The sequence below is a fragment of the Alligator mississippiensis genome, unplaced genomic scaffold, assembly GCF_030867095.1.
Source record: "Alligator mississippiensis isolate rAllMis1 unplaced genomic scaffold, rAllMis1 scaffold_28, whole genome shotgun sequence".
In the NCBI taxonomy this organism is placed as follows: domain Eukaryota; kingdom Metazoa; phylum Chordata; order Crocodylia; family Alligatoridae; genus Alligator; species Alligator mississippiensis.
Genome location: NW_026775377.1, coordinates 64673 through 92219, shown reverse-complemented (window position 1 = coordinate 92219; position 27547 = coordinate 64673). Strand labels below are relative to the sequence as shown.

The window sequence follows — 27547 nt, the reverse complement described above, 5'->3', positions numbered from 1 at the left end:
TGGGCCAGATGTCATAGCACTGTGCTCTGCATGCAACCTGCACAATGGCTGCAAAGGGGCCAGATGATTTTGAACTCCGCTGTAGGCAGCTCAATAAGGAAATTTCATCCAAGCCTAGCTGCCCATTGGACTAATGCAGATAAGGCACAAAGGAGTGATGAGGCTGGCATCACATGTGGCTGCCTCTGTGTTGCACAAATGACCAGCTGCCTCGAGTGATGACCGAGACCTTATGAGGGAGATATGTCAAGATGACATGTTTATTGATTATAAGATTCAAAAGAGCTCTAACACACACACACTCACACTCACAGTCACAATCACTCTGCAGATGTTATAGGACCAAAGTCCGCTGCTCAATGCTACACTCAGGTGGCCAACCTAGTGAACATGAGAAGTTAGGACCAGGGCATACAGACACATCTATGTTCCAGTGAAGTTGCAGAGTGTGCCCCGACTTTTGTTTCGAGTCACAGCGGCTGTTCTGTGTCGCTTCGTCAAGAGTTTCCCATTTCGTGCCTGTTTCGACGTTCCGCCCATAGGCTATAATGGGGAAGTTCAAAACAGGCTATAACTTTGTCATTTCTGACTTGATTTTGATGAAACATACTGCAATGGTAGCCCATTCTGAGCACATGACACCTGCCAACATTCAAGGAGATAGGTGCAGGGGGTTAGGATAAACTGCACCCCAAAATCTTGAGAGCAAAACTCCTGTCATGTGTATGTGTGAAGCCACAGCGGGGTTAAAACTGCAGGCTTGCTAGCCCTGGTGAGGCAACGTAGCCTGCCACGTTCCAACGAGATAGGTGCAGGGGCACTCTGGGCTCTGGGGCCCTGCACCTCTGGCTGTTGACAGGCAAAACTCGTGACACTGGTGAGTGACACTGTGTGTGTGTTCAGGTGTGCTCTTCCTGGCACTGGTGCCCCTGCACAACGTGGCAGTGTGCCGCGCTGAGGCCACAGTGAGGACTGTGTGCATACATTAGCTGGAGGTTATGGTACCTCCTACCCACCTTTAGCCAGGGGATCGTTGGTCCTGGCATTTACAGGGCTGCCACACTGCCAGCAGTGCCACCAACCCTCCCTACAGTGGCAGGGTGCAGTTTTAGTGGTCATGCCCAGGACCTGGTGCCTCCTCCTTCCCCATCCCCCCATCCCATACCTCCAAGTTCATCCTGGCAGGAGTAAGAGCTCTCCAGGGACATGTTCTTCCCCTGTTGGCTGGTGATGCAGTTAGTGCCCACTCAAGCTGAGAGCGGGGCATTACCTGGTTTTTGAAAGAGGAAAAAAGGAAATAGGCGTGGACAGAGTGAGGAGGGTGGCACTCAGTCCATCTACACCTGGAGCTTGGGGAACCCCAGCAGCGGGAGGTTCACCTTCAGGAACAACAGCTGCTCCACTAAACCACCGTCCAAGCAGGTGCGGTGGGGTGTCACTACATCCCCAGGGATGCTCAACACCCTCTCACTCGGCACACTGGTCAGTAGGCCAAGGGGTCACACACCAGTGGCTCCACATCCTCGGCAACATAGGCAGCCACCAAGGGGTGAGCACTACCTGCCTCATGCTGGGGTCTGGTGGCTCTGGACCCCACCACAGAAGGCATGCACCTGTGTTGGAGCTCAAGATTGGCTTGTGGATGATGTGCTAGCATGAGACAGTGTATCCCCCTGTTCCACGTCCCCCCGCCTCTGTCATTCTGCCTCCTTGACTTCCTTTACCAGCACCTCCATCCGCTGATACAGTGTTTGGCTGCCAGATCCAGGGCCCTTCACCCTTTGGTCACACATGGCAGCCAGCACGTGGACTGCACTGGACTGCAAGGGATATCAAGCAATTTCCTGATGCCCTCCTTCAGCCGCCTCACCAGTGCCTGCACATCTGGTGACAGTGGCTGGCCCCAGCCAGGATCATTGATCCACTGCAAGCTCGCCATTCGTCTCTGAAGTTCCCTCACTGTGGGGATCACCTGGCTAAGGAGGGCAGCAGCAGCACCGAGGCTCTTGGGGGCCTAAAGGAAGGGCTTGAGGACCACTGAGATCTGGGAGATGGTATCCCACATAACTTTGTTCAGGGGGTGACCAGCCCCAATCTCCCAGAGCAGGGCGATCTCATGGATGGCCTTCTGTTGCTCCACCAGCCTCTCCAGCATCAGGAATGTGGAGTTCTGCCTAATCTCCACATCCTCCATGATTTTGTGTTGCAGGATGTTCAGCTCTGTTTGTTTGTCCCACAGCTTCTTGCCCCCCTTGATGCTCCAGTGGAGGTAGCTGCCACCTTCCTGCATTTGGAAATGAGCTTGCTGGTGGTGCTGGCTGGCGCCATCACCGGCAGCCCTGTCCCCCTCCAAGGCATCCCTGACAACAATGTGCAACTTGTGTGCCACACAGCGGATGTTATCAAAGTTGGCATCACAGACCACCTTGCCCATATTGGCCCCATCGTCAGTGACCATGAACCCACTGGTGAGCTTGCCCTGCACAGCAAGCCACAGGTTAGCATGCTAACTCACAGGAAGGAGTGAAACAGTTAAATATTTGCAACCCTCCCCCCCCACCCAACCCCGCTGTATGTGGGAAACCCAAGTAAGCCTGAGATCAATAAATGAATAAAGTTTAAGGCCAGAGCCAAGAAAGGTTGGATAAAACTGTCTAGAACATAAGAAAAATCAAAAAATCACATTCTTAAGTCTAAGGACATCTCACAAAGACAAGAGGCAAAAGCAAATATTGCAATTGGCATAAGGTATTAAATCTTGAGGCCTGAAACATTTTAGATCTCTTCCAATTTAAAATTTTCTTTAAACTTGCTTCTTCATAGCTTTGGCAACTATATGATATGATGAAAATAATGCCCAGCTTAAAAAAATTCTTCTTATTATTTGAAAAGTAAAAGTTACAGCAGATGCATAACTACTGCTCTACTCATTTTCAAGTTCTCCAGTGATAGTTATGTAAGAACCATTCACTATATGGAGGCACAGGCAGTTATTTAATCCCTTCCTGCCCTCTCCATCTACTTTTGAAAGCTGTTACTGAGAAAATGAGAAGATTCTATAATTGAAGCTTCATTTTGCACCTCCTCAGTAACCAAAGAGCCCTGTCATCTGATCTGGCAGTGTTCTTGCACTCATGCAAATATTCCCACTGGCTTTACCATAAATTACTCACATGAGTAAGAGATGCAGAATTCAGTCTATTTCCTTCATCTTTCATTATTGCAGCAACCTCACAGCTGACTGACAACATGTATGCTATGGCACACCAGCCTCCCATATCTCGGCAGCATGCACTGTAGGATGGTATAAAACACTGGACCCCTTAGATTCAAGACTTTATTAGTTTCCCAGGAAATGCTTTCACATGTAGGATGTTTCTTTACTAAGGTTACCAAAAATTAAAGGCCCAAATGTCCTGGCCTCAACATTTTTTTTAAATTGTTAGGCAAAAACAACAAGCAAAGAAAAAAGCCCCCAAAGTTCTCAACCTAGAGCTTGGAAGCACTGAACTTCAGAAGACTAATATACTGCAGTGTTGCTTCCCTTTCTACGCTATTTGGTTGCTTGCTGGCCGCAACCTCGTTGCTGTGGCTAGTCTCCATCAAGCTGGCATCTGCAACAACTTCCAGGCTGTTGTCTCTTGCTGTCACATATCCTCTGGTTCTCCTCTAAACTTCATTTCCTCTTACCTCAAGTTGTTCTTACCTTTCACCACAGTGGAGGGAATATGGATCTCTTGCTGCACACTGACCTGGAGAGTGACAATGCCCAGTCACAAGCTAGCTATTTAGTAATTAAGCTCCAAAGTTCTTCCAAATACATGGGGAGTGGGGACCTATAAAGGAAATGCAAACTTTAGAAATTGAGCTGGGAAATCATTCTGCCCATGACACAAGTTTCCAGATGGTGTAGAGCGGATTTTCCAAAGTACATAAGAAGAGTATTTGGCACATGAAAAAGTTATAAACATTTAAATAGGGCTAAGAAAAATACCACACATCAAGCCGAACCATTTTATTCCACTCGATTCTGAAGTGAGTGTAAGTACAACTTTGGCAATTGTTACAGGTAGAGGCATTTGGGGAGTCTGCAGTTTTATAATCCTGGATCAAGAAAAAACAACACCACAGCAACAAAACTAATTTGACTGGCTTTTCTCCTTTGCACTAACTATAGTGGGCAACTCAGAACAACAGACATTAGCAATCTTTTTATTTTTTAAATCATCTTTACTTCAACAACTGAGCTTCAACATAGACCCAACACAGCTGCAACGTGCTTCTAAGCTCCTTTATAAAGCCCCTGTATCTGGAACTCTGCTGCCTAGCAGCCTAGCATGTCTTCTGGTCTCTAACCCCTATGAAAGGAACAATGCAACACTGACAGATAGCCAGACTACACAGCAACATCAAAAATAAGGGCAAAGAGAGAGTGCTTAAAACTTGATGCCATGGCTCAGTTTAGCTTATCTGTGTGACGCAACCAGTCTGTAGCAGTTAAACCAAATCAGAAAGTGGTGTCAGCAAATACAAATTTTCTGCCTTTGAACCTGGTAGAAAATGTAATGGATTCAATGTTGCAAAGAGGAGTGTACATGTCCAGTGGAGCTTTTCTTTAGGATTTAAATACTCCTTCCTAATTTAAAAAGCTGCATTGTTCAAGAAATTTAATGCTTTAACTTGGTCCAGTTTCAGGAGGTAAATCCCAAAAGGCTCAGTGTGGCATTTTTAAACAACTGCCACCACAAATCTGTGGAATTTTGTGTTTCTAACCTTGCTTTTAAGTGCTTGCATGACTAATAAAGTGTGACACTGCTGAGATTTGCTAGCATTCTTTTCTGTAACGTAAGTTCTAGCTGACAAAAATATGGCTAAATTTAGATACCTGCAGCAAACAAGAACCTGCAAAACAAAAGAAGGCTTAAGGATTAAAATTGGCTGTGACATGTTTGTGCTCCAACATACGTAAGTTCACATAACCCCTTGTCTGCTGCCCCATTCGCAAAGTCATAGGCTGTCTGTGAAAAGTATTTTGCTGATGCTAGTTAAATGGTGTTACCTATTGTGATGTGCTGTTACGGTTCCGCCACTATGGGCTTCACTGGATCCTTCATCTGAAAAAAAAAATAAACTGCCATTTTACTGGGGGGAAAAGGGCAAAGAAATCTTAGATAAATTCTAGGGAAACACTCTCTCAATTACACCAGAATCTGAATACTGTAAATACATTCAATTAAAATACCGTATTTTTCCAGGTCTTGACTTATTCCATGACCTTTAAAACAGAAAAATGCCAGCAAGTCCTTAATTATTTCCTTATTGGCATCTTTCCAGATAACTTAGTTTAGCATTTTTAAAGGCTACCTAATGGTTCATACCACATAGGGAAAAAATATTACAATGCAAGTTAAGCACTGCAGCAATTAGATACAATAGAGAAGAGGATATTTAATTAACAACCAGATCTCCAAAATGTTTTGTTTCTGCATTGTGCCAAACAGCCACCACAAAAATTGCATAAAGAGAATTTAATGCCAAATGGTTTGGCCTGATAATACAGTGGCTGGTAGAATTTGTCACGTTATTTAAAAGCCATTTTGCTTTTAACTGCTTGTAAAAACAAACATTTATTTAAAAATATATTGAAGTCCCATTGAAAATTGAATTTTTGAGCCATTAACTGTACCTGTCTAATCTGGCCAGCAAATTGAAAGGGTGCTTTTTGGCCACATCAAGACATGCAGGCCCGTGAGGTTTCTAGTGCTGCAAACCTCTTTGTGGTGCCACAAACTGCACATGGGGAATATTAAAATGTCTCCTGTGCTGCAAATTTGCAGCATGGGGCCAAAATATTTTACTGGGAAATCCTGGTAGCAAAAAAAAAAGTGCCAGGCATAGGCAACTGATAGGAGGTGCACAGGGGTACACGTGCCCCCCCTGACAGCTGACACTGATGCTGTCAGCAGGGCTTGTGCCCCCCAACAGGGCTGCCACCGTCAGCAGCTTCTGCGGGTACTCCCCAAGATTCAGGAGGCACCAGTCACTCATAGTGCCAGGAAAAAAAGCAGCAAAATGCATGTGCAGGAGTGTACGTCAGAAGTCAAGGGGGCTCGTTCCTCCAGGGAAATTCTCTGACTGCTGGCCAGAGTGTCTCCACCCCTGCAGTTGTGCCCCAGCTCCTCCGGCATGCCAAGAGCTGAGAGGAGCCAGGCAAGGGCAGTTTGCCCAGAGTGCGATAATTTGTCCCTCATAGTACACGTGCAGGGAAGCGCACAGCAGCAAAACGTAGCAGCATAAAGTTGTGCCACTACTATTTTTGTCACTGCAAGCACATGCCCCTGAACATCTGGATGTGGTCTTTAAGACTTTTTATTAAAATGCTATAATAAAGACAATGAGTTCAAGCAACTGGCAAAACTTGAAATATAAAGCTAAAATTATATACACACTAGGCATGTCTACACATATACATTTAATCCACATTAGCCCATTTTAAGGTGCATTAAGGGTGCATGTCTATACAGGCGTGCCCTTAATGTGCTTCAAAAGTGGAACTTTTAGGCTATTTGAACATATGTGTGATACCTGCATAAAGCGCTAATGTGCATTAATACTGTGTGTATTCATTGACTTGGGACTAACTTTAGCCCCTAGTCTGCATACCCGTGTTAATGCGCCTTAGCACATGCACGTGTAGACTTGCGCCTAAATTTCCTTAATGCACATTAAGTTTAGGTACACATAAAAACACAGGTTTGTGTTGTAGACAGTGGAGTCCTGATGTGACTACACATGCATAGGATGATTAGAGGGTGGAACTCTCTGGAACACCTAAACTTCTAACCTTAATGATGTTATGACCTACTTTTAAAGGCTGAGCTTGCACAGAGAGTGTTTGAAAACAAGTTGTTTGTTTTGGGAACTGAGGGAATAGGACATTTAGGACCATTATGGTAATGAGTTGTTGCCATAGTTTGAATTGTATAGTCCTTATAATGATTGACTTTGATGGAAGTAGGAGAGGGATAATTGGATCTCCATTTGATGGACAGGTAGGGTGATTTAGTCCTTATAAAAACCTGTCCAGGGTCAGTGTGGATGGGGCTTCTTTCTCTGGGATAAGAGGGGTTCTTTCATTTGGGAACTTGATTCTGCAAAGCAAGAGCTTGGCTTATAAAGATTATATGACTGAGTGTGCAAGTGTCATTAATATGGAACTGATCTACTGCTTGATTGTTTGTGGTTGTCTGGAACCCAGAGTTTCTCGGTGAGGTTGTCGAGCGATTGAGAACAGGGTATGTTGTGACAGTGCTCAGGAGCAATGACAGAGGGTCCAAATCACCTAGGCACTTGCTGGCCACTCAGCTGCTTCTTTGCATTGCATCAGTCAGGGTAAGTATCACCTACCCTTTGTTGAGGTGCTTAATACCCACCTAGAGCGAGGGAACAGCATAGATATCCTCAGGGGTGTGAGATACTGCACAGCAGGCCTTCCCTGCCCATCAGCACTCTAGGGTGATAGTCTGCCACCTAGGGTGACAGACTGGTATTGGGCTCCATAACTGTATATTGTTTATAGTACTGTAGGTTGTTGTGCTTGTTGTTTTAGTGTTTTGTTGTGGTTACTTGTCAATATATATCTACTTCTTGTTGACTTTACAGATGTCTGAAATTTTCATTGGTAGTTTGCACCTCTGGTCGGGGCCATGCAGTACGCCAGTTTCCGGAGGGAATTAACCTTAGGGTGTCTGAATCTAAATGGGAAGTTGGTAAGGTATAGAGGCTTAATGACCCTCTGTGTGTGTGTTTGAGATGTGAGCGGATGTCTGAAGGAGTCCAAGGGGTTCCCTTGCCAGCCCCTCCTGCTCTTCAGTATAAACATGCCCACTGTGAAAAAGTTGTTTTTTCAGCACTAAAATTTACCACGTTTAGCAACAGAAGACATCCACTTAAGTTATTAGAATCCCAAAAGGCAATAAAGTTTACTATGTTATGTTTTTCTGCGTAGAACATTTGTAAATTTGTATAGGAAAAAAACTGGAAGGGGGAAAAAAAGGAAAGTGTACTTAAACTTAAAATCATATTTCTTTCCAGTACAGGAGAACAAATGAAAAACATTTGTATCACAGAACATAGCAACAAATTTCAGCCCAGGTTCTGCCTAAGCTGAATGTACAGCTCCACATGAAACTCCTTGCCAGTTGAAGAGCCTTACATTCCAATTAGATTGCAAACTCATTGGACCAACTTCATTTCAAATGATGACATAGTTTCTCTTGGGATAAATTTCTTCTCCCAAGGTAAATTCTTCTAGTGATAGCCAGTTTTCAAAGGTCTTTTATATAAAGAAATTAGCTTTATGTGACTGGAACTAAGGGTAGCTCTTGTGGACAGAGAACTTGCACAGTTTGATATGGGCACTGCTTTAGGCCAGACATGAAGAACAAGAGCAGCTCACAGAGCATGGTAGTAATTATACTTTTTTGGGGGGGAAAGGAAAAGCCAACACCCCCCCCCCCCGACACATTCATGCCCTCCCCTCCCCCCAAAGGCACATTCATGGCACTGGTTTTGTTATCAGGACCAAAATTGTTACTCCAATACCTCATGATCCTTTGTCTACAACTGACCAGCAGACAACATGCAACAGTCATCAGTGCATATACCCTAGCCCTAGATGCAGACGATGAAACAAAAGAAGAATGTTATTCTAAACTCAATCAAGTCCTGTCATCTGTCTTCAAAGAAAATAAGACAATTCTTGGCAATTTCAGTGCTAGGGGCTAGGGACAGACACTACACATAAACCTGTTTAAGTGATCAGAAACTAGTTTAAACCTGTAACAGAACAGATGTTCAGTGCACATAAACCAGTTTGAAAATGGCTGAAACCGGTTTGAGAGAAACCTGGTTCAATGTAGTATGAGACTTAACTGATTTAGCTCAAACCAGTTTAGGCAATGTCTGTCCCAGACCCCTTGCTGTTTTAACATAAACCAGACTCCCACAGCATCCTGGCATGTTTTCTGGGTTGGGGGGGACTCTCTGCTCCACAGCAGGGCTGGCCCCCCCCCTCTGCTCCCTGGCTGGAGCTCTGGTAGAGACTGCAGGTACAGCAGGGTCTGCTAGGCTTCCCCCTGTCCTACCCCACCTCACTGCTTGCTGGACAAGCAGGGATCCACTCCCTCCCTCCTATCTCCCACAGCACAGACCCTAGCCCCATGGACCATAGGCATGTAGTATGCTAGCTAATGCTGAGAGATGTCTCTGTGCATCTTCAATTTTAGTGGGACAGGCAGACAGAACAGTGACCCCTTAGGACTTCTGGGAGCTAATCAACAGGTCAGTCAGTAAGCTGTTTAAGAAGAGTTTGAATTAATGGAGAGAGGGTATTGTTTTGCTGATGGGGTGATAAACACTTATCAGCTCCCTGCTAGCTTGCTCACCTGTTAGTTTGCTGCAGACAGTATAAAGAAGCAGGGGAGAGGGAGATTGAAAAGCTCCATTTCATCAACAGATGCATACACTGCACACACACCCTGCCTCAGAGTGCTAGCAGGGGGCTGGGGGCTGGCAACACTGCTGCCCCTTGAGCAGCCAGCAGGTAAAAGCCTGGGATGCTGCAGGCAGACCTCCCTAATCAGAGCATCCTGCCTGGGCCTGGGCCTGGCCATGCCCCGCTCAGTTCAGCTCTGTGTAAGGGAAGAGAAGGCTCTCTAGCATCCCCTGGCTTCTAGCCTGAGCCACTACAGGCATGTGCCTAAATTTCAGACAGAATGTCTGTCCAGTTACAAACTGGTTCAGCCTACCCAGGTTAGACTAACCTGCAAAGATTGAATCAATTCAGGCTCAGACTTTTTGAATGCCTGTCCCTAGCCAGAGTGGGCAGGGACTCTAAGCTGTGGAAAGGAACACTTGGAAAGGAAGGGGTGGGGAAAGTCAATTCAAATAGAATTCTCCTGAGCAAGCATGCAGAATATAACCTCACCATCATGAACTCCTTTTCCACCAAAAGGAAAGAAGGAAGACATCATGGATGCACCCCCACTCAAAACACTGGCACTTGATTACATCATTGTGCATGCCTAGAACAGTTGCAATATCCATAATCACCAGAGCCATGACTAGCACAGATGATTGCTGGATGGATCATCATTTGGTATGTTCCATTGTGTCCATTTGTATTGCCCCAAAATGATGTAAACGTATGCTGTTATGGGTAGACAAGGTTCCTTGAGTGAATCTGATATCTTTTATTAGACCAACCCAAATAGTTGGAGAATAGTTATTAAGCAAGCTTTTGGGTTCAAAAACCCTTCATCAGGCTAAGGAAGTTTCAGCAGTTAGTGTGTGCTCTATTTGGGTTGGTCTAATAAAAGATATCAGATTCACCCAAGGAACCTTGTCTGCCTATGTCCTTAGACCAACACGGCTACAACCTACATCCCTGCTGTTATGGGTAGCTTTTGGGCAGATCACAGACAGGCATGTGGTCATGTCAGCAGAGCTGGCCACTTTTACTTTGGCTGCTGGCTTTGGCTAAGGACCCACTGTTTAGGGCAGAGCTAGTAGATAACACCAGGAGGCCACCTAGGGCTTGTAAGAAATGTGAAAGAAGCAAATGAAGTTAAACAAATCAACTGCTACTTAGCTCTTTGCAGACTTCATGCAGCTTTTCCCAGGTTTCACCTTCTGGTCAACTATTATCTTTCAGAGGCTTTGAAGAGAGCCTGCAGGGCTTCTGCAAACAAAACAAACAAATGAGGAGGCTTGCTCTCTCCCTCCTCTCCGCCCCTGGTGGCTGCTTGGCCTCTGGTAACCTCAGGCTCCAGGCGGCCTTGCTCCCTGCCGGTGTAGCTGCCCCCAAGGCTGCTTTCAATATCTTTTATTTCCCCCCCTCCTGGTTCTCATAGCCAGCTCTTCCTCATTCACCACACCAGGTTTAGCTCCCTTGCTGGGAGGTTCACTGCATCCCTGGACCTGGATCCTCAGCCTTCAGTGACCCCTTCCAGGTCCGGGATGGGTGTAGGAAAGTGCTATCAGGATGTGGGGCAGTTCAGGCTCCCCTACACTGGACCTGCTACAGTAAATCAAAGGAGAAACCAAGGAAGAGATTCAATACTGAGTGAAAAGCAAGCATGTCCAGCAGTGCTACGGTGAGACACTCTGATCTCCCTGATGACCTGGACAAGATTGATCACTGAGAGAAAGGCATCCATGAGGCACACAAAGAATCTCTAGACTTCTTCACAAAGAAACATCAGGCCTGGTTCAATAAGAATGATAGGGAAATTCAAGCTCTCATTGTAGATATGACAGAAAAAGGAGAGGCTTCAAAGCTTGGTAGAATGACATCAGCTCCAAACAAAAGCGAGACACTTGTTGCCACATTAAAGCCAAGACCTGGAGGAAAATTTGAGTGAAAGAAGTGGCAGGAGGACAAAGCAAAACACATTCAAAAGGCTGCCAACCACCACAATGTGTAGTTTCCTCAGTGCCACCAAAGCTGTCTCTGGACCAAGCACACAAGGAGCTGTCCCTCTGAAGTGCAAGGAAATGTGCAAGGTTGGAATGCAGGATGGAAGGAGCACTTTCAAGAGCTCCTGAAACACAACTTTAATGCAGAAGACAATACCATCCAAGCCATTCAACACCACCCTGCTAAGTAATACCTTGCAGATCCACCAATTGCTCAAAAGTCTTTGAAAGCCATTGATGAACAGATGACGAACAACATACATGGTCCTCATGGAATACCAGCTGAAATTTAGAAGCAAGGTGGGAGAAAAATTTTCTCTCTCTCTAACTACATGCCATCCTGAAAATCTGGAAACATGAACAGATTCCCAGTAACTTGAGAGATGCCAGAATCATTATCATATTCAAGAAAGGAGATAGATGCAGCAATTAAGATGGTATCGTACCCCTGTCCATAGCTGAGAAGATTCTCATCAACGTTCTCACTTGTCTCACTGAGCAGATTCTACCTGAGTCCTGGTGTGGTTTCAATCCACTCAGAGACATTATGAACATGCTTTTTTGTTGCTAGACGCCTGCAGGAGAAGAATTGCAAGCAACAAAGATCTTTACATGGCCTTCATTGACCTAAGGCTGTGGATTCACACTCAGAGACATTTTATGGAACATCTTGATGAGATTTGGATGTCTACCTAAATTTGTTTCCATTATCAGACTCCTTCACAATGACATAAAAGCAACCAGCCTAAGCAATGGCTCAGAAATGGACCCCTGCACTATTAGAAGTGGAGTCAAACAAGGATGTGATTACACCAATACTCTTTTCCATCTCTACTGAAATTATTCTATATCTCATTGCTGACAAACTTCCATCTGGAGTCAGCATCCAGTATCACATGGATGGGAACCCTTTAAAAATCAACCAGTCATATTCCAAACCCAAGACAACCAACACCTCCATTACTGATCTGCAATCTGCTGACAAGTGTGTCATGTGTGCCTACTTAATAGAAGAGTTTTCACTTGAATTGAAGGTCACTCTTGATTGCTTCTGTGAAGCATATGAAACCTTTGGATTTGCTGTCAGTTTCACAAAACCCAGGATCTTTTACCAACCCACCCCAAACCAACCAGCTGCATCTCCACATTAAAAATTAGAGGGTAATCTTTGGAGAACGTTGAGCATTTCCCTTACTTGGGAAATGCTCAAAAGGTAAATCTTTCACATATATGACACTATTCAACACTGCATAAAATCTGTCTGCCTTTGGATGTCTCCATGCCTGCGATGATCATGGTATTAAGGAATCAAAAAGAACTTCTCATTTACTATACCCTGTAGTACAGGTGGGTGTGAAACTTGGATGACATTAGAAACACTTGAAAGCTTGAGAAAAGTTACCATAAACACTGTCTTCAGAAAATCCTCCATATCAAATGGAAGGACAGAAGAGCAAATACCAGCATTCTGGCTCAAGTAAACATCACCATCATGATGCTATGTCTATATAACACCAGTTCTGCTGCACAGGACACATCATAAGGATGCCTGACAACCAGCTTCCAAAACAGGTCCTATACTCTCAACTCACCAATGGTAACCATTCTAGAGGTAGGGGAAAAGCTTCAAGAACACCTTGAAGTCCAATATGAGGAAATTAAATTTTAACTTCAACATCTGGGAGATTCAAGCACTGAATTGTCCCCATTGGTTCCATGATGTACAAGGAAGGCATCAACCTTTTCAAGAAAACTTGCCTTGCTATGGAAGCAGACAGACAAGAGAGACAAAGCAAAGAGCTGTGACCCGACATCACCATCATCTACTCCTTCCTCCTGGAACTATTTGTCATGTCTACAGTCAAACATGCAGATCTCTGCAGATGATAAAAAAGACATTAATGGCTTGCCTATTTACTGGAAAACTGTTATATTTATATCAATGGACTGCTGCCATCACTGCAATATTATTATTATTATTATTAATTTAGTTAACACTGTTAATAAATTGTGACAACATAAGAAAAGCACTGGAATTACTTCAACAGACTTTAAACATTTGAGTACTAGAGAGCTCATAATGCTACTTTTGGAGAAGGAAGGTGTTTTAAAAGACAATATCATGACACTATGGACTTGATCTCATTTTTCTTTATGCAGTTGTATTATTTAGTGGCTGTATTTTTAAGTTGAAACTATACATATTTGAACATTCTTGAAATTCAAAACTATTTTTGAGGGAAGAAATACATTAAGTAAGTTGGTTGGGAAGAGAACACACTACTTATGCCTTCATGCTATTTATTCAGATGAATATCAGGGAACATTGACCCTCCTTGTGAAGGCAGAAAAAGCAGCCTCAATACCAATTTTAATCACTCAGTGTCACTCATTTATAAGTTTCACATCACCCAGTTATCTCCATCATCTCAGGTAAGCCTCCCACACATTTCCCCTTCATCGGGATGACTGGAATATTAAGTGGCACTGCCACAGTAAATGCTTTTCATTAAAAGCCTCTAGCAGCAGTGGCAGACAAACTCTGATGCTGCTTCTTTTCCTCTGTACTGGGGCCACATGCAGACAACCCAAAAGGGATTGGCAGAGGCAACATCAGGCCAGAGATGCCAAGTGGGAGGATGGCCCCAGGCAATACATGTTGCCATTCAGATTCTTGCTGTTCTAATGGCCTAAGAGCAAGATTAACTCATCTGCCATTCGGTTCCTCCCCCTAGTAGCATTAAACCATACAGTACAAGGATACAAAACGAGACACCGACTGCATAATCATGCCTCTCAAAAGAACTCACAAAGCTCCCAGCAGCTTCTGTGATACCCAGTGTCATCAGAGACTTATGGCAGTGTGGTGCCTGAAGCTTGAAAGCCAGTAAAATTCATCCTACTGCCTCAGGAAAGAAGTGCCAGGGGTCAAAAAAGGGCAGTGGAAAACAGGAGAGCCACAGAGAAAGGCACTTTGTCCTCTAGTGCAACACTACCTGAGAAGAATAGAAAAATACTGAAGGAGAAGCAATGCTTAAAAATATCAATAAGAGGGCAGAAACACTCCTGCCACAATGTTATACTTTAAGCTAATTTTAAGCAAGAACTGTTTGAGAATTTTTTTTTTAAATAATGTGTTTTTAAAACAGTTAAATAATTTTTCTATGAATTTTGGAGATTTCACTCTTCCTTCGTTTTCTCATGAGAAAAAGGGGAAAAGGAGAATCCCTTTAAGAGCTTCATGATTTTAATTTTTAAAAGGAAAAAAACTGAAACAAAATTCAATTGTCAGCTTTGCCATCCTTTAATCAACTTTTCATTTGGAATGAAAAATAATTCAGCCACCTCTTATCTTAAATTATATTTCAGTGGTAAGATAGAACTTGTTCATAACATAAAACTGCCTCCTGTCTGACAATAAGTAACAAGTGGTCTACAACAGAACCTGGAAAACCTAACCAATAACTTTGGGTACACACAGACATTCGGGGAGGTTAGATTCTGTTAAAAATGGCCACCTGATCTAACTTAGTTCACCCAGGTACGGTCCCTACACTTAGATCCCTAGTTAGGTGGATCTAAATGTGAACTTTACAGAAGTACAGGTCAGATAGATGTGTCTAAAAATGGCCGACCTGGTCTCAGTTAACTATACCTCCAAAGTAGCCTGGCTTAGATCAAGTCAGGTGAGACTAATATAACTGAACTTCTGTACAGTTCCTAGCACAGCCCTGGGGCTGGGAAAGCCCAGCCACTGGCCCCAGTTCTGAGGCTACGCTTTTCTTATCACCCTCTGCCGCCAAGCACTGGACTAGTTTTGAACTCCAGACCCCTCGCTCCACCCCCAGACAGACAGCCAGATACCTCACCCTGCTCGGACAAGTGCCCCACCCCCGGTGCTAGTTTTACCAGCATTCACCAGTGCTGGGAGCTAAGGAAATAAGTCAGGATGGGGGGCTAAAAACAGCCCCTGGTCTTGGGGACCAGGGAGGAGTCCCCCATCCCCATAAGTCCCTGATCCTGCCAAACCCTACCTGACCTCACCAAGCCCCCCATGGACCCTACTTGCCCCCCTGATCCCTGCCTGCTTGCCCCCACAATTCCCCTACAGATACCACCTGCCCCCAGATCCCTCTAATCCCCTCACAGACTCCATCTGCCCCCAGAACTCCCCTGTGGGCCCTGCTAGCCCCCCTGATCCTTCCTGCGGACCCTGCTTGCCCCCGCTGATTCCTGCAATGGACCCTGCTAGCCCTCCTGATGCCACCCCTGGAGCCTGCCTCTGCTAGCCCCCTACATCCTGACTTACCTCAGATCTGAAGCCATTTTTAACTCAATCTAACCTCCCCATACTCTCCCCCAATGTCTGTACGTAGCCTTTGTGAAGGAGAAGAAACGCAAAGATGAAAGTTTCTGCTGCAGGAATTAGGAAGAATGTATACAGTTGCAAACTCAGATTCAGGCTCTGAAGTCAGTCAGACTTAAACTAGGTTTAGGGCAACCAGAAGTAAAGGTCAATGTAATGAAAAGCAAATTCTTATATTAAAAGAATATGGGTGCGGGGGGGGGGGGAGGGGAGAAGGGGGAATGCCAATCAAATACTTTACTGTTTGTAGAAGGAAGAAAAAACTTACAGAGAAAAAAAAAAACAAACTCCAGGAACTTCAGTATTCAGCCTAGCAAAGATCCTAAAAATATACTGGGTATTCAGCCTCGAAAGTCTAAGCTCATCCTATTCACAAATAACTTACTCTCTACTTGAGACTTTATAATGAAAAAGGAGTTCAAACCGACAACTGTTAGGACACATGGCACTTACATGGGTCTTCCTCTGTCACCAGCAGTTGTGCAACAAAATAGCTTAGATTTCACGTTGGAACTTTGCAGACTTGTATTAATGATTTGTTTGGATTTATAACGTTAGGATATTTTGGATTGGACTGTATTTGCTTTTAGGGAAACTGTTACTACACCTTTAATTGGGATCAAACATGAGCCAGGATCATTTCTGGTACCCTGGGGCTGATTTTGTTCAATATCTTCATTGATGACCTGGAAGATGGCAGAGTGCACCCTCAGCAAGTTTGAAGATGACACTAAGCTGTGGGGAGTAATATATATGCTGGAGAGTACAGCTAGGATTCAGAGAGACCTAAACAAATCGGAGAATTGGACCGAAAGAAATCTCACCAGGTTTGATAAGGACAAATACAAAGTCATGCGCTTAGAATAGAAGAGTCCCATGTACCAGTACAGGCTGAGGGCTGACTGACTGGGCAGCAGCTCTGCAGAAAAGGACCTGGGGGCTACAGTGGACAAGGAGCTGAATATAAGCCAACAGCATGCCCTTGTTGCCAAGAAGACTAACAGCATACTGGGCTGCATTGGAATATTGCCAGCAGGTCAAGGGAAATGATTATTTCCCTCTATTCTGCACTGATGAGGCCACATCTGGAGTACTGTGTCCAGTTTTGGGCCTCCCACTACAGAAACTATGTGAACAAATTGAAGTGGAGGGCAACAAAAATGGTTAGGGGACTGGGGCACATGACTTCTGAGGAGAGGCTCAGGGAATGGGGTGTATTTAGTCTGGAGAAGAGAAGACTGAGACAGGATTTCATAGCAGCTCTCAGCTACCTGAAGAGGGGTTTGAAAAAGAAAAGACCTAGACTGTTCTCGGGTGGCAGATGACAGAACGAGAAGCAATGGCCTTGTTTAGGTTAGATATTAGGAAAAACTCTCTCAATATTAGGAGGGTGGTAAAACACTGAAACAGGTTATCCAGAGAGGTTGCAGAATCCCCTTCCTTGGAGGTTTTTAAGACCCAGCTAGACAAAGCCTTGGCTGGGATGATATAGCTGGCGATGGCCTTGCCTTGAGCAGGGGATTGAACTAGATGTGACTTCCTGAGGTCCCTTCCAACCCTAATTTTCTATGACTTTATGAAAGAAAAACTTCTTGATCTATTCCAATATTCTAGCTGATAAAAGGAGCTACTTGGAATGTTCCATCTGTGCTTGCCCCCACTCTACTTCTAGCAGTAGCAGTAGGACAACAAAAAGAGTAATGGAAAATTATAAATGGGTGATTAGCCAGTTCATTTACACCAATGGGAGACGGACTAGGTAATAAGAAGAGATCATCCTGATTAAAGATCTTATCCTAGGCTAGTGTACCCAATACTCACCTACGTTTTATTCTTGTATTTATTTTTGCACTGCCTTCCCCCCCCCCCACCCCAACACACTTAATCATAGAAATTAAGGGATTAAAAAAAAAAAAGGATTGCTTGCAACATACACCATATCAGGATGCTTGGATGGAGCCAGTATATGTAGTTTTCAGGGTTTTTTTGCTTTCAATAACTTTTCAAGTTATTAAATGACTTTGGGCCTTGTTACATGGTAATTTTAGGTGGCTTTTGGAGGTCAGTCCTTGGACCGTCCGCACATTAACACCTTAAAGTGGCTTAAAGCACTTGTTATGAGGCTCAACGTTACGCCACTCCAGGCAGGATTACCTCTGATCCACACAACCCAGCTCCTGTTCCAGTAAGGTGTGGCCACTCCCCACAGATATGCCTTTCAGGGCTGGCTAGAAGCAGCTGCCCGACAGCTCTGGCTACTTACACCATCCCCTGCGAAGAGAAGCCAAGTTTCAGCTCACTCCTTAACTCTCCTGGTAGGCAAAGAGCTCTAGCCCTGTAGCTCCATCAGTACTCTACCCAGGCACCCAATCCACATACAGTGCAGCTGGAAGCAGCTGCTGCAGGGTGGAGTACAGCCGGCTGCCATAGAAGCCACTGCTCTGGGTTGGGATGGTTGCGAGTGGATCTGAGTTGCAGGTACAAGGCTCTGCTGCTACCTGTGTGGATACAGGAGCCAGCCGCAGGCAGATTCTGCTCCCAGCTGCAGGGTGAAGCTGACTTCAGGGGGAGCTGGCATGCCTTGGTGAGCCCTGCTGCCTCTGCAATGCTCCCTCCTCAATGGAGCAGGCATAGCTGCATGCCAGCAAACTACAGACCAGTTCCAGATCCAGACAGTGGGGACAGCCATCCCCCAGGGAGCCGGGGGCAGCTCAGCTGTCCTACCAGGCATGGGAGCACTGGCCCCCCTCAGTGCAACCAGTGCCAAGTCTTAACCCTATGAAAATGGTACCAGGGGTCAGTTGCTAATTTGGTTTCATGGGAGTTGCTTTGCTTTTCACCTCCATCAGCTCCCACCCACCCTGCAGCAAGCATAGGCTCAGCCTCCCCCTGCCAGCCCAAGGGAGCTAGGCACTTGCCCTACCAGCCTTGGCCTTGAAAGCATAGAGAAGTAGGGCTGGAAGGGACCCCCTGCTCACCAGGCCTCTAGTGGCAAGTCACAGCTGTGCAGATGGGGGACAGTCAGAGAGGGTTTCTAAATTTAAGGTGCGACTGCTCCAAACTCCAAGCTAGCACTAAGCCGAGCAAAATCTGTGCATGTCACAGCATAGGGCCCTTCTGCTGCTCTTATTGTTTGATCTTGACACTGTTATAAAAGTACTAACGTAAGAAACAGTGACACAGTTCTTTCTAGCAGCGTGTGGCATTATATGCTGCTAAACTGCTCTCACAAGTATAAGCAATATTTAGTCTGAAAAAGATTCCCTGTTGCTTAGAATGGGAAATGCCTGAAAACAATTCAGTAAATGTCACTGCTGAGAAAGATCTATGCCCCCTTCTAATCAGACCTGTATTGCTGCATTTAGGGGCCACACAAAGTCCAATCCGTGGGAGTCTTTAAATCATTGGATCAGGCCCTTCCTGAATAATTTTACTATAAGCTAATTTTCAGAAAGACATTCCCTCTAAACAAGATGATTGCAATATTAGATTATTACTATTATGGTACGTTATTATATCATACACCCACACCCACCAAACATCAGAGGGAACATTGCTTTAGAAGCAGCAACTTGGAAAACATTGTAATGGTTAAAGCTGCTAAGGCTGTTAGCGGGGGAGTGTTGGATCCAAAGACAATCCCTGACATTTTTAAAGATAATGGACATGGCCAAGCATTTCAAGGCTTTCAAGCCTCTATGTATTAAGAACAGTTACAAAACAATGAGAGTGACCAATAGGCTACATAGCAAGTCAGCCCTTACTCCAGCAGATTAAAGGGTGTTCATAGGACTTGGAGTGACTTACTTGGGGATTTCTGACCAATGAAAGAACCAGCTGCTGTGTGTTACTACTGCATTCAGGGAAACATATTTTGTAATTAAACAGCATATCTAATTTGCATAACTGACTTTTCATGCCAATGGAAACAATCTTTCAAGGCCCAACATCTCAGTTAACCTCTCTAGCCAAAAGGGGATATTAATATACACAGGGTAGCCAGAAACATTTAACCCATTTTGACAACCAAATCAGTCAGTAGTGGCTTGAGACACAATACTGTGCCCAGCTTGTCTTAAAAGAACAACAAACCTCAGTAAACTGTTTAGTAGGCTCAATTTTCACAAAATATGAGACAGATGTCCAAGAGAGTTGTTTGTAGTTCCAATTCATAGAGGATGATGAGGATGACTCTGAACCAAACATGCAAAGGAGCAGTCTTACTGACTCCAAGTAATAACAATCTCCGAAACACCTTTGCACCTTGAGAAACCTTAGGATAAGCCTGAGGATACTTGCAGTTTTTCACAACATGAAACAAAGTGAGAACAGATATGCCAAGGCCTTGTGGCTAGAAAAGTCATCTGGGATGTGGCCCAGTTCTGACACTTTTCCATATCCCATGCGAGTGCATAGACAGCTGAGTTCCTCCTAGATTCAGATGCCCAAGTATCCATTGTACATAGATAGAGGCAGAAAGAAGCCTACAACAGAGGCAGAAAGAAGCTTTCAACTCTGTAGGCTAGTGGTCAAGGGAGCTAATGGAGAAGCATCACCAATTCTGGGGGAGTGGCGTACAAGGCCTACAACTTCCAAGGCCTACAACTTCTATGTAAAATTCTCGTAACAAAGGATGCCAATAAAGATGCCTTGTTAAACAATGACTTCCTAAAAAATTATCAGGTTACTATGAATTTTGCAGATTGTTCATGTTCCCTTCTGGGAAGGTGTTTCCCCTTGTATACCACAGATGACCATGTGAAGGCATGTGAAATGGCAGTGGAGAAAAATCTAGCAATACCTCCTAGAAGTGAGATGATCGCCAGCAAACTTTAGAGATGGTGCCATGAAGAGGAGGAGGGATTATTTGAAGCTAAGTTCACTGATGAACTGGAACCGCTGGTGGGAACTGGAATGGGTAAGAGTCACAGAGGAGAAATTCCAGTGTGTGTTGCTAACACATCAACAGAACCACAGGTCACACATAACCGGGATGTTTCAGAGAGGAGGGACTGTCCTGCATGAGGACCTTGGATCAGAAAGGTTGTTTGCTGTAAGAGTACTGAGGTCAGACAAGAGCCAAAACCTTAGCAATGGAATGCAGGAAACATGAGTTCAAATTAAGTCATCATTGCCTGACACCTGAGCAAGTGAGTGCAGTGCAAGAAGTCCTGTTGGAATATGCAAATGTACTCAGCCTTGGAGACCACAACCTGGGACATACAGGCTTAACAAAGCACTGGGTTAATACTGGCAATGCCAAATCTGTCATACAGGTGCCTCAAAGAGTACCTGTACATTCCAGCAGGAATTTAATCAATAGCTACAAGAGACGGAGGAAAGAAGCATCATCAGGCCTTTTGTCAGCCCGTGGGCTGCCCCTGTGGTGCTGTCACAGAAGAAAGGGAGAGGTGTGCACATTTCTGTGGATTATCATAGACTGAATGATGTTACAGCTAAGGATGCCTGCCTTTTACCTCTAATTGATGACATGCTAGACCTTAGCAGCAATGCGTAGGGGGAATGTGCACCCCCTGAGAGCACCAGTGCACCCACTGACTGGCTGCACTCACTGCTTAGGCAATGGGCAGGGGGGGCAGGCAGGAGCACTGGTGCCTCCCCTGCAAGTGCCAGCCGGTCACTGTGATCACAGCAGCCACTTCTGGGAGTGGTGATTGGCTGGTGCTTGCCTCCAGAAGTAGCCGCAGCCACTCCTGTAAGTGGCTGTAGTGATCACAGTGATCAGCTGCAGTGATCCGCTGTCATGGGATCACCCGGGGATCCCCCCCTTCAGGATTGCCCGCGGGGGACCCCCGAAGTCTGCTAGATCATTCACGGGGGGACCCCTCCCCCTCAGTCGGCAAGACTGGTCGCAGGGGGAGCACGTGCCCATCCGGCTAAGGTGGCACTAGTTGCCCATGCTACACCTCCTGGCCAAAGTTCAATGGTTCTCCATCCTTGGTCTGGCAAATGGGTACTGGCAGGTGGAAGTGCATCCAGAGTCTAATGCTAAGACAGCTTCCTGCACTAAGATGGAACTTTTTGAGTTGAATGTTATGTCTTTTGGTTTATGTAATGCTCCTCATACATTTCAGAGACTGATGGATATCATGTTCATGGATTTGCAAGGGACATCCTGTCAGGTGTAGTTGGATGATATCAATGTGATAGGCCAAACCTTTCAGGAGCACTTGCAGAAACTGAAAATAGTGTTTAAGAGGCTGAAGGGAACCAACTTAAAAATTAAACCTCTGAAATGTCAGCTTTTCTGCAGGGAAATGAACTTTTTAGGGACACGTGATCTCCACAGAGGGGATAGGCCCAGATCCAGAGAAAGTGTAGGCAGTTAAGGCCTGCCCAGTACCTCAAAGTGTAACAGAACTATGCAGCTTCTTGCGCTTAGCCTCCTATTATAGAAAATTTGGAGCAGGTTTTGCTACCATTGCAAGCCTCTTACATAAGCTCTCTGGTAAGGTGAGATTCATCTAGACCAGGGAATACCTTGACAGAGATAAAGCAGCAGTTGATGTCATCCCTTCTCTTAGCGTATCCCAATCCTCAGTTACCCTTCTTGTTGGACACTAATGCAAGTGACATTGGCATTGGTGCTGTTTTGTCACAAGTTGAAGGCGGCCAGGAAAAGATACCAGCCTATGCAAGTCAAACCTAAAGCAAAGCTGAGTGTTAATATGCAACTACAAGAAAGGAATTACTCGCTGTGGTGACCTTTACAAAACATTTTGACAATTTCCCCTGGCGAGATGCTTCACATTAAGAACACACCAGTTTTCTACACAATTTCCTATAACATGAAGGACAACTAGCTAGATTGTTAGAAAAGCTGGCTGAGTTTGACTACGAAATGGTGCCTCTCCCTGCCGTGCAAGTTCCAGCACTGCCAGGAATAGGTGGAGCCCCACCCCTGCTTCCCGCAGAGTCCAGCACAGGGCTTCCCTTCTGCAAGTTGCAAGCTCAGGGAGCAGAGCCACGGGGGTAAGGCAGGCTCCACTCCCTGCCCCTGCGCAGTGCTAGCTGGAGCCATGCCTCCCCCAGGAACAAGCACCCTGACCTCCCCATCTGCTGCTTCTGCCAGGCAGTGGGGGCTGCACACCAGGTGGGGGGGTAGTGTGTGGGAATCCCTACACCCCTCACCCTCCCTTACACCCACACCCTGCCCAGCTGAGCTCCGCATTCCTGCTGCCCCTCTGGGGGGAGGAGGAGGAGGGGGAAGAGTTCCCCCCAGTATGGCACAGAGCCTTCCCCTGCCCTCCTGTACCTGCTCTGGGGTCAGGCAGCATCGCAAGGAGCACCCCCCATTGCAGTCCCACAGAAGCAGCGGGGGAAAGGGAGGAGGAGGAACAATCCCCATCCAGTATCTCACAGAGTCCCCCTTCCCACCCTGGGAGGAGATGGGGGGAAAGAGTTCCCCCCAGTATGGAACAGAGCCCACTCCCCACCCAGCAGGACAACCAATCCAGCGTGGCCCTGTTAAGGTGAAGGGAGAAGGGAAAAGGGTTAATTCCTCCCTCTGTCCCTCCCCTGCAGCCAGGGTCTGCCAGCTCCAGAGGCTACCGCTTCAGCCCTACCCCCCTCTGCTCCCCAGCAGACAGGTTGACCCTGCTGCAGTGGGGGAAAAGGGGAAGGAGGGAAGAATTAACCCCTTCCCTGCCCACTTTATGTTATTGTGGCCATGCCAGCCAGTGTCTCCAGTAGGGCCGGTCTCTGCTCCAGCTAGAGAGCGGAGGGGTGGGGTCAGCCCTGCGGCTGCAGAAGAGAGCCCCATCCAGCCCAGAGGGCATGTCAGGATACTGGGGGAGTCTGATTTACCTTAAACCAGGAAGGCATCTGGGACAGACATTGCATAAACCGGTTTGAGCCAAATCAGTTGAGTCTGATACCACATTCAACCACGTTTATCTCAAACCAGTGTTGACCATTTTGAAACTGATTTATGTGCACTGAATATGTTCTGCTACAGGTTTAAACCAGTGTGGCAAGAGCACCTTTCAGGCCCAGTACTAGTATGGCCCCGCCCTTGTCTCTGGGCAAACAGCCCATCTTGTTCTCCTGCCACACCTTATTTATAAATGATTGTTAAATAGGCAGGAGGCTGCCCTTCATGAGCCCAAATGATTGCGGGTGATAAGTAAACACTCCTTCCACCCCTACACATGTCCCATGCCTTGCTGATGTCTCACAGTGTGTTCCATCTCTGGTTCAAACCCAGGTCCAACTGGACACACAGTTGTGTCTCTCCCACACTGTCTTCTCAGGGCACACATGCATCACCCCGCTCTCACTGGGGTCTCATATACTACTCATGCATCACCAGCTCTCACCAGGTCTCTTGCATATTGCATATCCAGGCCACATTCACTCTGCCCTACTTGCAGAGATCCTCGGGTTTTACTCCCCACCCCTTGGTCAGCCCTGGCATAGTCTTTTGGGCCTCTCCCATGACCCTCACACAAACGGGACTGAGCAATTGCTCAACTATGGGTCTACTTCACCCCTGGCCCCTCACCAGACTACTGCACCCCTCTCTCAGGCCACAACTCTGCCCCTTACACTGGAGCCTGGGATCTTCCATCCCCTTGGGACTCAGCCACTCCCCCCTAAGCTTAACTGGCCCCACAACTCTGCCCTGCCACTCTCAGGCCCTAGTATCTTATACCCTCTTGGGCTCAGGTGCTCCTCTTTGAGCGTGCCTGGCCCACCTCCAGGGTCCAACACCCTATAAGACTCAGGTGCTTCTCCTAAACTTACCTACCCCCCCCCCCAACTCTCTCTGTAACCCACTCAAAGGTGCGGGAAGGGGTTTAGGTGCCCCAACACTCCTTACACTAGGTAGGTTCTCGGTCCTGGTATTTGGGTGGTCCTGCTGTGCCACAGGTAGGCCCACCCGGCCTCCCTATCCTGACAGGGTGCAGTTTTAGGTCATGCCCAGGACCAGTGAGGCTTCCTCCTTCCCCATAGCCACACCCTTACCTCCAAGATATTCCTGGAGCAGGAGCAATGCTGAGCGATGTTACTCCCCAAGCAGCCAAACACAAAATGCTCTGCTCTTATAACAGAGCTCTTCAAAATGGCTACTCACCAAAAATGGCCACCCTCATCAGCCACCTGGCAGCTCCCTGCTCCAGCCCCTAAAGTGACAGACACCCAAAGGGGCGTTCTGTCACAACCAGTTTCTGATCACTTAAACCGGTTTATGTGTAATGTCTGTCCCTACCATCCCTTTTATGTGTTCCCTCCCCTTTGGCCTGTTGGCTTGTGACCCTAACCCCTATGATTTTATGTATAAAAGTGGGAAGTCCCCCTTGCTTTTTGTGCCAGTTTCTGGGGCTGCAGGGTTGGCACAGGCTTTACTGCTAACTGAAATGTGCACAATTTACTACAAAGGAAATCATCAATGTACAGTAATTAATAGTTTAACTTTAGAAATCAAGCTAGGCTCATTTTAGTTGTTTGCCAACACATATATACTAATCCTGATGTACATATATTTCCTATTGTTCTTTCTTGTTAATAAGGGGGTGAAACTGCAAATTCACACCAGTGCAAAGAGACAGTGTAGTGTTACAAGAAACAATGGGGCATCTTAGACTGTTTCATTATGGATGTTCACTTAACAGAAAAGATACAGGCAAAAGTTAAAAAAAAAAGGTACTCATCTAGAATGCATACATTTTATTGTACAACTGCCAGTTTAATTTCCTTTTAATTTAGAACATAATGGACTTCTTTTTCTAAACATTTGTTTCTCAGGTGATTAATCATAGCTCTGACCCCTTTGTTGCCAAATTGCTTATCTTTGCCAGCTTATCACTTTAAAATGCTATGGGCTAAGATTTTCAAAACTGGCTGACTGAAGTTGACAATTTAAATAAGTGGCCTGATTAAGAAAAGGTGTGGAATACACAGAACTTCAAAAAGAAGTTGTGCATTACTGGAAATCAGGCTGCTTATTTTAGGAGACTAGACAAATGACAAAATTAAAGCAAATTAGCAAAGGTCAGGCACTTACTGTGGAACAGCTGATGGGTTTAACTTTCACTTCCTGAAAGCTACTATGGGCATATGAACCACTGCTCATTAGTTACTTCTGCAGTAGGTCTACCAGCCCTGTTAATCTGCTGTATTTCTATATTTGTCCAACCCATAAGTATGGACACGTGTCCAACTTTGAGAATCACTGGCTAAAAAACTTTTGAAATCTAGAAATAGACAGACATGACAACATTGTCTCAAGCTAAATCTTCAGTTATCTGATGGGCTACCATAAGCAAAAGGGAAAGCACCTTTTTTCCATTGCTGCAGAGAGCAGAATGTATACCAATGGTTTGAATTTGTAGCAAAGTACGTTTAGATGGGATATCAGAAAAAACTTCTTAAAGTTTAGATTAGTGAAGCAGTGGGATAGATGACTTGGGAAGTTATGGAATCTCCCTCAGTGGAGGTTTTCAAGGACAGATAAGCATTGATCAGGTTTTATCTAGGAATAGCTGTGCCTGGAGTGTGCTGTAAAGAGCGGTGGTAGGAAGCTCAGGAGCCGCTCACACAGAGATCTTGACAAGAGCCGATGATCTCTGAAAGGTAGAGTTTTGCAGTGAAAAGCAGGTGGATATTGAAGAAGACTGTGCTCAGCAGCAGTAGAATGAAACAGAGCTCCACAAGTGACTTAGTTACAAAAGAAAATGAGAGGAGCTGTGATAAATATAAGGAAGGGATAGGATTCCAGAAACAGGAGTTCTGGCTCTTCCATTGGAGAGTGTGATGTGGAGTGATGCTTGCTATCCCCAGGTTACAGACCAGAGTGGAAGGTGGTTGGCTTTTCCCATGCTTCTGGGCTTTGTGCTTGCCACATGGGGCCAGGAAGGATGTTTCTTCCCTCTTCTATTGCTACAGAAGTCAGTAGGGCCCGGGGGCTGCCTTCCTCAGAAGTATTGCGTGCTGGCTGCAGCCAAGACTGAGGATTTTGACTGTGGTGCGCCCAATGATCCTGCAGGAACTAAAACCTGGAGGGGTTCCTGGTTAGAGCCTTGCCTTTTAGCTTAGGATCAGACAATTGTCACATTTGTGATCAGGAAGGAATTTTACTCCACAGTTAGACTGGTACAGATTTGTGTTGGAAGGAGGGAGGGAGTCTGCCTTCTTCTGTAGTGGACTGCATGACCTTCTTCCTTGCTCCTCTTGAGTATATTTCAGCAACCATTGCACTGGCAGGACATTAACAGTCCTTGTCTGTCTGCGTTACCTGTGGTACATTACAGTGATTGGAGACAATATGCCTTGTAGTTGTGTGACAGGCTTGAGCTATAGTATTCATATATCTTCAAATAGCATAGGAGATTGATAAAAAATAAATAAATAAAAATAAAACCACAACTGAGTTTGACACAGAAAGCTGGTTGGACATTTTGAACTGTCACTGTTGAACTGTTGAACATGGAAGAATCCTACTTTTGTGTATGTATTATATTTGTGTGTCACTGCACACCTTCATTTCTTTAATTATGCTTCAGAGATAAACTGATGATGAAAATTCAAAACTGAGATCACAAACCTTGGGCATCAGGTACAACTTGCCTACCTTAAACTTCTGTTTGGATCATCTATTTTAGATTGCTTTAATGTTTGCCTGTTAGCTGCTGTTGATCCTGCAGGGAAAGTGTTAAGTGAGTTTTACTGATTCATTGGCAT

The 27547-nt window shown here is 45.5% G+C and overlaps 1 long non-coding RNA gene across 3 annotated transcripts; it reads right to left on the bottom strand.

Annotated features, from left to right (window-relative positions):
• Nucleotides 1–242: 242 nt before the first annotated feature.
• On the bottom strand, nucleotides 243–24914 carry LOC132247344 (uncharacterized). 3 transcript variants are annotated; one of them, XR_009458644.1, is made up of 5 exons: nucleotides 24833–24914; nucleotides 5060–5114; nucleotides 3707–3836; nucleotides 1166–1270; nucleotides 243–543 (listed from the first exon to the last, which is right to left on the bottom strand). It is a non-coding gene; the product is annotated as an uncharacterized LOC132247344 (long non-coding RNA). The 3 variants fall into 3 exon arrangements; XR_009458643.1 differs by lacking the exons at nucleotides 243–543; nucleotides 1166–1270 and having other exon boundaries at nucleotides 3324–3836; XR_009458645.1 differs by lacking the exons at nucleotides 243–543; nucleotides 1166–1270; nucleotides 24833–24914 and adding an exon at nucleotides 8605–10763 and having other exon boundaries at nucleotides 3324–3836.
• Nucleotides 24915–27547: the final 2633 nt, after the last annotated feature.